This window comes from Oryctolagus cuniculus, chromosome X (genome assembly GCF_051225735.1).
Source record: "Oryctolagus cuniculus isolate XC-2025 breed Fujian yellow rabbit chromosome X, ASM5122573v1, whole genome shotgun sequence".
NCBI lineage: Eukaryota > Metazoa > Chordata > Mammalia > Lagomorpha > Leporidae > Oryctolagus > Oryctolagus cuniculus.
In genome coordinates this window covers 118,634,683-118,645,025 of record NC_142888.1, presented here as the reverse complement: position 1 = coordinate 118,645,025, position 10,343 = coordinate 118,634,683, and the positions used below count along the sequence as shown (strand labels likewise).

Genomic DNA, 10,343 nt, shown 5'->3' with positions numbered 1-10,343 from the left:
TAGACTATCAAAGGTACCACCTCCTACTGTCATCACATTGGGGGTTAGGATTTCAATGTATTAATTTTGAAGAGAGATAATAATTCAGTCTATAGCATTCCTCCCTTGAACCCCTCACCAATTCATGTCTTCCTTGCATGCAAAATACAGTCATTATATCCTAATGGCCCCCAAAGTTGTAACTCATCCCAGCATCAATTCTAAAGTCTAAAATTCAAAGGCTGGTCCTAGTGCAGTGGTGTTTACACTAATTGATCACATTCAAAGTTTCATCTAAATGTCACCTAAATTAGATATAGATGAGACTTAAAGCACAACCCATTCTAAGGCAAATTGCTCTCCAACTATGACTGAAGTTATGCTTTGTTTCTCACTCCAAAATACAATGGTGGGAGTCATGGGAAGGAAATTCCCATTCCAAAAGGAAGAAATGGAAAAGAATAAAAGGGAAATGGTTCCTAACTAAGACCAAACCACAACACAAACTCTAGGAAATCTTAGGGCTCAAAAATAAACATCCTTAGCTGGATGTTCTGCCTTCTATACCCACTGAGCTCTACTTGCTGGGAGTCACACCACCACAATTTTGCTGGGTTACTCCATACCCATGATTTTGGATGGCCTGGCCCTGACAGCTTTGGGCAAATGTCATTTGACCTGTTGAAAGCAAGGCAATATTCCATCATTTTGAAATGGAGAAAGTGAAATTCATGATCTTTGAATTTCCTTCCAGGTCATTTTATCCTGCATCTTGAAGAATAGCACAAAAATGGCTGTATGGTCCCATTATGAGGACCTTTGAACCTGTGATCCAAATAGAAGTCTGACAGCATCTCCTAATTCCTTTCTGTCTATTTCCTCCTCAATTCATATTTGCAACTTCCCTGTTGGGGTGGATGATTAAGTCTTGATTTACCCTCCTACTACTTTTAAGCAAAGTTATGCTTGACCATACTCTGTCTTCTCTCTTGAACATGTTCTCATTTTTTACAATATGAATAAGCTGATAATATTTTAAATCTTTTAAAATCTGCTTCCTTGTTGCTTAACAATTTTGAGTATAAGCATTTTTTTCTGTTCTTGAATTTTGCTATAAGCAATCATGAGGTGTCAAATAGCACTTTTAACACTTTCCTTGGAAGTTTCAGCTATGTATCAAATTTCCTTGCTTGTGAGTTCCACCTTCCACAAAATACTACACAACATGAACATAATTGAGCCAAATTCTTTGCCACTTTATAACAAGGATTTCCTTTTCTCAAATTTCCAAAAACATTTCTCATTTCCATCAGAGACCTCATTAGAATGACATTACTGTCCATTTCCACCAACACTGGTACAATATTCTCCCAACATTGTATTCATAATTACCCAGGAATGCTCTAAGAATATTGAGGCCTTCTCCATAGTTCTCATGTTTTGTCATCCTGCAATCAGAGATGACCCCCTAAAATTTACACCAAAATGTGCCCCTTTAAAGTTCCCGAGAAGTGCTATCTGGGGTGCCACATATGCTACTAGAATTTGGGGTGCCATACAAATTCACCATATGCTTATTAATAAACCCCCAATATTAATAAGCCCGAGAGGGTTCTTGCCTAATATTTAGAGAAGAATTCTAAATATTGGCACAGATAAACAAGGTAGCATCGTACATTTTTTTTGACAGGCAGAGTGGACAGTGAGCGAGAGAGACAGAGAGAAAGGTCTTCCTTTACCATTGGTTCACCCACCAATGGCTGCCGTGGCCGGTGCGCTGCAGCCGGCACACTGCACTGATCCGATGGCAGGAGCCAGGTACTTCTCCTGGTCTCCCATGGGGTGCAGGGCCCAAGCACTTGGGCCATCCTCCACTGCACTCCCTGGCCACAGCAGAGAGCTGGCCTGGAAGAGGGGCAACCGGGACAGAATCCGGCGCCCTGACCGGGACTAGAACGCAGTGTGCTGGCACCGCAAGGCGGAGGATTAGCCTAGTGAGCCGCGGCGCCGGCCAGCATGGTACATTTTAAGCTTTTATTTAGTATGAAAGATGCACAGGAGAGTGAGAGCTTTATTTAAGAGAGGGAGGTAAATCTGGGTTCATACCAGAAACCAGGAACCAGCCATGTGGAGGAGAATCTAGGTCAGGAAGCCTAGGGCACGTGGTCCAAAGGCCATGTGCCCTGGAGGCTCAGGGCTACAGCAAGCCCCCTCCTAGCAAGAGGCCAGGGAAGAAGAGAAGGCCCGGACACACTGTGTCCCAGGTTTTTAAACCACTTCCAAAGGGGAGTGGTTAGTAAACCTTAGTAGCTGGTGGGCACACAGGTGTGGCCAGGTAGGGGGATGAGGTCACACAGGGGCATGATGAAGGTATCAGGTAGGGCGTGATGTCACACAGGGTGTGGCCAAGGCGTGGTTTTCCAGCTCTGAAGCCTAATCAGTTTTTTTTTTTGTTTGTTTGTATGTTTATTTTTTAACTTTTATTTAATGAATATAGATTTCCAAAGTACAGCTTATGGACTACATTAGCTTCCCCCCACCCACCGATGACTTCCCTCCCACCAGCAACCCTCCCCTTTCCCGCTCTCTCTCCCCTTCCATTCATATCAAGATTCATTTTCAATTTTCTATATATACAGAAGATCAGTTTAGTATACATTAAGTAAAGATTTCAACACTTTGCACCCACACAGAAACACAAAATGAAAAATACTGTTTGAGTACTAGTTATAGCATTAAATCTCAATGTACAGCACATTAAGGACAGAGATCCTACATGGGGAGGAAGTGCACAGTGACTCCTGTTGTTGACTTAACAAATTGACACTCCTGTTTATGGCATCAGTAATCTCCCTAGGCTCTAGTCATGAGTTGCCAAGGCTATGGAAGCCTTCTGAGTTCTCTGACTCTTATCTTATTTAGACAAGATCATAGTCAAAGTGGAAGTTCTCTCCTCCCTTCAGAGAAAGGTACCTCCTTCTTTGAAGACCTGTTCTTTCCACTGGGATCTCACGCATAGAGATCTTTCATTTAGGTGTTTGGTTTTGTTTTGTTTTTTGCCAGAGTGTCTTGGCTTTCCATGCCTAAAATACTCTCATGGGCTTTTCAGCCAGATTGGAATGCCTTTAGGGCTGATTCTGAGGCCAGAGTGCTGTTTAGGACATCCACCATTCTATGAGTCTGCTGTGTATCTCGCTTCCCATGTTGGATCGCTCTCTCCCATTTTTATTCTATCAGCTAGTATTAGCAGACACTTGGCTTATTTATGTGATCCCTTTTACTCTTAGTCCTTTCATTATGATCAATTGTGAACTGAAATTAATCACTTGGACTAGTGAGATGGCATTGGTACATGCCACCTTGATGGGATTGAATTGAAATCCCCTGGTATGTTTCTAACTCTACCATTTGGGGCAAGTCAGCTTGAGCATGTCCCAAATTGTACATCTCTTCCCTCTCTTATTCCCACTCTTATATTTAACAGGGATCACATTTCAGTTTAATTTTAACACTTAAGAATAACTCTGTATTAATTACAGAATTAAACCAGTCATATTAAGTAGAACAGACAAAAAAAAACTACTAAGAGGGATAATGTATTAAGTTGTTCATTAACAGTCAGGGCTATGCTGATCAAGTCACCATTTCTCATAGTGTCCATTTCACTTCAACAGGTTTCCTTTTTGGTGTTCAGTCAGTTGTCACCGATCAGGGAGAACATATGGTATTTGTCCCTTTGGGACTGGCTTATTTCACTCAGCATCATGTGTTCCAGATTCCTCCATTTTGTTGCAAATGACTGGATTTCGTTGTTTCTTACTGCGGTATAGTATTCTAAAGAGTACATATCCCATAATTTCTTTATCCAGTCTACCATTGATGGGCATTTAGGTTGGTTCCAGGTCTTGGCTATTGTGAATTGTGCTGCAATAAACATTAAGGTGCAGACCGCATTTTTGTTTGCCAATTTAAATTCCTTTGGGTAAATTCCAAGGAGTGGGATGGCTGGGTCGAACAGTAGGGTTATCTTCAGGTTTCTGAGGAATCTCCAGACGGACTTCCATAATGGCTTGACCAGTTTGCATTCCCACCAACGATGGGTTAGTGTCCCTTTTTCCCCACACACTCGCCAGCATCTGTTGTTGGTAGATTTCTGTATGTGAGCCATTCTAACTGGGGTGAGGTGAAACCTCATTGTGGTTTTGATTTGCATTTCCCTGATTGCTAGTGATCTTGAACATTTTTTCATGTGTCTGTTGGCCATTTGGATTTCCTCTTTTGAAAAATGTCTATTGAGGTCCTTGGCCCATCCCTTAAGTGGGTTGTTTGTTTTGTTTTTGTGGAGTTTCTTGATCTCTTTGTAGATTCTTGTTATCAACCCTTTATCTGTTGCATAGTTTGCTAATATTTTTCCCATTCTGTCGGTTATCTCTTCACTCTCCTGACTGTTTCTTTTGCAGTACAGAAACTTCTCAATTTGAAGCAATCCCAATAGTTGATTTTGGCTTTGACTGCCTGTGCTTCCCGGGTCTTTTCCAGAAATTCTTTGCCTGTGCCAATATCTTGAAGGGTTTCTCCAATGTTCTCTAATAACTTGATGGTGTCAGGTCATAGATTTAGGTCTTTAATCCATGTTGAGTGTATTTTTATGTAATGTGTATGTTAGGGGTCTTGCTTCATGCTTCTGCACGTGGAAATCCAGTTTTCCCAGCACCATTAATTGAATAGACTGTCCTTGCTCCAGGAATTGGTTTTAGATCCTTGTTCAAATATAAGTTGGCTGTAGATGTAATTCTCATCGTAGAGATCTTTAACGTGCTTGGTTAAGTTTATTCCAAGGTATTTGCTTGTTTTGTAGCTATTGTGAATGGGATTGATCTTAGCAGTTCTTTCTCAGCCGTGGCATTGCTTGTGTATACAAAGGCTGTTGATTTTTGTGCATTGATGTTATATCCTGCCACTTTGCCAAACTCCTCTATGAGTTCCAATAGTCTCTTAGTAGAGTTCTTTGCATCCTCTAAGTAAAGAATCATATCGTCTGCAAAGAGGGATAGTTTGACTTCTTCCTTCTCAATTTGTATTCCTTTAATTTCTTTTTCTTGTCTAATGGCTCTGGATAAAACTTCCAGAACTATGTTAAATAGCAGTGGTGAGAGTGGGCATCCCTGTCTGGTGCCAGATCTCAGTGGAAATGCTTCCAACTTTTCCCCATTCAATAGGATGTTGGCCGTGGGTTTTTCACAATTTGCTTTGATTATATTGAGGAATGTTCCTTCTATACCCAATTTGCTTAGAGTTTTCATCATGAAAGGGTGTTGAATTTTATCGAATGCTTTCTCTGCATCTATTGAGATAATCATATGGTTTTTCTTCTGCAGTCTGTTAATGTGGTGAATCACATTGATTGATTTGTGAAGGTTGAACCATCCCTGCATACCAGGGATAAACCCCACTTGGTCTGGGTGGATGATTTTTCTGATGTGTTGTTGTATTCTATTGGCCAGAATTTTATTGTGGATTTTTGCGTCTATGTTCATCAGGGATATTGGTCTATAATTTTCTTTCAGTGCTGCATCATTCTCTGGCTTAGGGATTAAGGTGATGCTGGCTTCATAGAAAGAATTTGGGAGGATTCCCTCTTTTTCAATTGTTCTGAATAGTTTGAGAAGAAATGGGATTAGTTCTTCTTTAAATGTCTGGTAGAATTCAACAGTGAATCCATCTGGTCCTGGGCTTTTCTTTGTTGGGAGGGCTTTTATTACGGTTTCAATTTCTGTTTCAGTTATGGGTCTATTTAGGTTTTCTATGTCTTCATGGTTCAATTTAGGTAGGTTGCATGTGTCCAGGAATCTATCCATTTCTGATAGGTTTCCCTGTTTGCTGGCATACAAGTCCTTGTAGTAATTTCTGATGATTCTTTTTATTTCTGAGGTGTCTGTTGTTACATTTCCTTTTTCATCTCTGATTTTACTGATTTGGGTCTTTTCCCTTCTTTTTTTAGTTAGTTGGGCCAATGGGGTGTCAATTTTGTTTATTTTTTCCAAAACCAGCTCCTCGTTTGGCTGATTTTTTTGTAATGTTTTTTTGGATTCAATGCTGTTAATTTCTTCTCTGATTTTAATTATTTCTCTTCTCCTACTAGTTTTGGGTCTGGTTTGCTGCAGTTTTTCTAGGTCCTTGAGATGCGCTGAAAGTTCATTTATTTGTTACCTTTCCAATTTCTTGATATGGGCACCTATTGCTGTAAACTTGCCTCTCAAAACTGCTTTTTCCGTATCCCATAAGTTTTGATATGTTGTGTTGTTATCCTCATTTACTTCCAGAAAGTTTTTGATTTCTCTTTTGATTTCTTGAATGACCCATTGTTCATTCAGTATCATGTTCTTCAGTCTCCATGTGTTTGCATACTTTCTAGGGTTTCCTGAGTTGCTAATTTCCAGCTTCATTCCGCTGTGGTCTGAGAAGCTGCATGGTATGATTCTAATTCTTTTAAATTTGCTGAGACTTGCTTTATGACCTAGTACATGATCAATCCTAGAGAAGGTTCCATGCACTGCTGAGAAGAATGTAAAGTTTTAGATGTAGGATTGAAAGTTCTGTAGATATCTGTTAGATCCATTTGGGCTATATTGTCGTTTAAATCTGCTGTTTCCTTGTTGATCTTCTGTCCAGATGATCTGTCTATTTCTGAGAGTGGAATATTGAAGTCCCCCAGTACTATTGTATTGGAATCTAAGTCTCCCTTTAAGTCCCTTAACATTTCTTTTAAATAGAGCGGTGCCCTGTAATTAGGTGCATATACATTTATAATAGTTACATTTTCCTGTTGAAGTGCTCCTCTTTGTCTCTCTTAACAGTTTTTGTATTAAAGTTTATTTTGTCTGATATTAATATGGCTACACCTGCTTTTTTTTGGTTTCTGTTGGCATGGAATATCTTTTTCCAACCTTTCACTTTCAGTGTGCTTGCATCTTTGTTAGAGAGATGTATTTCTTGTAGGCAACAAATAGTTGGGTTGTGTTCCTTAAGCCAATCAGCCAATCGGTGTCTTTTAACTGAAGAGTTAAGTCCATTAATGTTTAATGTGACTTTTGATACCTAGTGACTTTGCCCTGCCATTTTCCCGGAGATATTTTCTAGTATATGTTTTGAGCTTCCCATGCTCTTTTACTGGTAGGTGTTCTTCCTTTCCCTTCTTTCATATTGATGGCCGTGTTTCTGTGTTTCTGAGTGTAGCACATCTTTAAGTATCTTTTGCAGGGCCAGACGTGTGGCGGCAGTCTTTCAATTTCTGTTTGCTATGAAAGGTCTTTATTTCACCTTCATTCACAAATGAGAGCTTAGCAGGATATAATATTCTGGGCTGGCAATTTTTCTCTCTTAGCACCTGTGCTATGTCTCGCCATTCCCTCCTAGCTTGTAGGGTTTCTGATGAGAAGTCTGCCGTGAGTCTAATTGGAGATCCTCTGAGAGTAATCTGACGTTTCTCTCTTGCACATTTTAGGATCTTTTCTTTATGTTTCACTGTGGTGACTTTAATTACAACGTGTCGTGGTGAAGCCTAATCAGTTTTAACCTATATGCCTGCCTACCTCAATCCCTCATCAAAAATTCCCTTAATATTCTGTTCATAATAATACAGATTTTTTTCTCCACCCTGCTCTTCCAAATTCTTCTGGTCTTTTCCATTACCCAGTTCCACAGCCACTTGCACATTTTGAGATATTTGTTACAACACCATGCCCAATTTCAATACTACTTGCCTTAGACCATCCAAGCTGTTATAATAAACTACCATGGACTGAGCAGTAATAAATAAGGTAAACTGATTTCACTTGTGAGGCGCTTGACAAGACGGCCATGTCAGCACGCAGCAAGCAGGGCGGCAAGGCGCGCGCCAAGGCCAAGACGCAGTCGTCATGCACCGGGCTGCAGTTCCCCATGGGGCACACGCACCGGCTGCTGCGCAAGGGCAACTACACAGAGCGCATGGGTGCCGGTGCACCTGTGTACCTGGTGGCTGTGATTGAGTACCTGACGGCCAAGATCCTGGAGCTGGCAGGCAACACGGCGCACAACAACAAGAAGACGTGCATCATCCTGTGCCACCTGCAGCTGGCCATCCACAATGACGAGGAGCTCAACAAGCTGCTGGGCAAGGTGACCATCGTGCATGGGGCGTACTGCCCAACATCCAGGCCATGCTGCTGCCTAAGAAGACTGAGAGCCACCACAAGGCCAATTGAGGCGCGAGGCGGGAGCTCCAGGAACAACACAATGGCTCTTTTCAGAGCCACGAAAAAAAGAAGATAAACTAATTCCTCAATGATAATGGAGGCTGAGAAGTCTAAGATTAAGCTTCTGGAAGATTCAGTGTCTGATTAGGGCCCACTCTCTGTTGCATAGTTGACGATCTCTTGGTGAATCCTAATAAGGCAGAGGTGAAAAGGAAGTCAAGGGCAAGGTAGCTCTCTAGAATCTCTTTTATATAAGGGTGCCTATCCTATTCATGAGGGCTTTTCTCTCATGATCTAATCACTGACCAATACCCCACCTCCTAATATCATTGCATTGGAGGTTAGGATCTCAATATAAGAACTCTGAAAAAACTCTGACAGAAAAATTCAATCAATAGCATTTTCCACTACAACTCTACAGGCATTTTATAATCCAGCTATAGCAAATTATTTGCCATTGCCCCAAATGCTTTCACATGTGTATTTTTCAATGAGTATTTGCTAACCCTCCTGTTAGGATGCTTCCTTTGCACCTCCTCTTCAATTTCCTTTGCCCCATCATAGCATATCCACCTGTAGTAGTCCCACTCATTCCCTGATGCCCACTTCAAACCACCCTTTCTTTTATAGACGTCTTTGGATTGCACCAGTCACAAATCACCTCTCCATCTTTTGTATTCCCATTAGGTCTATCACTCTACTTGACTACAATTTTTCATACATATCTATTGCTCACTCCATAGCAGTATTTTGTAAAGTATATATCAGAAAGCCTTGGTATTCATGGCACCAATTCAGACTTCAAAGCTCCAAATACGTCCTATGGAATCAAAAGTTCTGCGGTGAGTGATGAAAATTTTTGTTTTCAAAAATCCTCCAGGTATTCTTAGACTTGCTAAAGTTCTAGAATATTTGCCTAGACTGAGACACTCCCACACTTCATCTGTGAATTCTTCCTTCCATTCCTGTTGCCTAGGATATAGTAAGCATTCAATGAAATTTTTTAAATGTTCATTAAATGTGACTACAGGGAATCTTGGAATGGAAGCCACAACTGCAAATATCAGGAATTTTATACTATCTACAATTTAGTTTTCAGTGAATTTCAAAGGCAAGGAGAAATACAGGCCTTAATGATATCAAAATGTGTCATTTTTCTGTTCTCTCCACATTTCTGATACATTATTGAATGTTTGTACATATATAAAAAATGGTACAGCTTTCTCAATACCTACTACACTGGAAAAAGAATTCTGTGTAGCAATTCTTAATCAGAATGAGAATAATGTCCTTGCCCTTCATCCTTGCAGATTTTAATGTCTGTACACTATATTTAATCTTCTAGGCTCCTTAATTTACTGACATTTAAATGATCTCAAATTAGATTTCCTAGAGCTCTGTTCCAAATATATAACTTTTTAAGATAATACATGATCTTAGTTACAAATCAAGCCACTGGTTGCTACTTACAGCTTTTGCAGGTTCCTGAAAAATTACTCCATTTAGTTTTTGTTAGAGTCTATATAACTGTGTAACCATGAAAGTTTTTATATTTTAGCCAGAATAATATCGAGTGATATAACAAATAAAAGTCATGTTTACTCATCCTTAATTCAAGCACACTAAATATATGTATATATTTAATATTTCTATTGAATTGCTTTCACCTCTGTCATTACATCATTACTCAAAACATCCATCCTTGCAATAATAATAGGCTGGCACCATGGCTCAATAGGCTAGTCCTCCACCTGCGGCGCCGGCACACCAGGTTCTAGTCCAGGTCAGGGCTCCGGATTCTGTCCCGGTTGCTCCTCTTCCAGGCCAGCTCTCTGCTGTGGTCAGGCAGTGCAGTGGAGGATGGCCCAAGTGCTTGGGCCCTGCACCCCATGGGAGACCAGGAGAAGCACTCAGCTCCTGGCTTTGGATCAGCGTAGTATGCTAGCCGCAGCGCGCCAGCTGCAGTGGCCACTGCGGGGTGAACCAATGGAAATGGAAGATCTTTCTCTCTGTCTCTCTCTGTCACTGTCCACTCTGCCTGTCAAAAAAAAATCCATCCTTGCAATAATAATAGAGCTATTATTAATTCAGTTTTATAACAGAAGAAAATGGGGTTCAAATATGTCA

At 40.6% G+C, this 10,343-nt stretch overlaps 1 pseudogene; it reads left to right on the top strand.

Moving 5' to 3' along the window:
• The first annotated feature begins 7,839 nt into the window (after window positions 1-7,839).
• Window positions 7,840-8,225, top strand: LOC100344613 (histone H2A type 1-H-like; annotated as a pseudogene).
• Window positions 8,226-10,343: the final 2,118 nt, after the last annotated feature.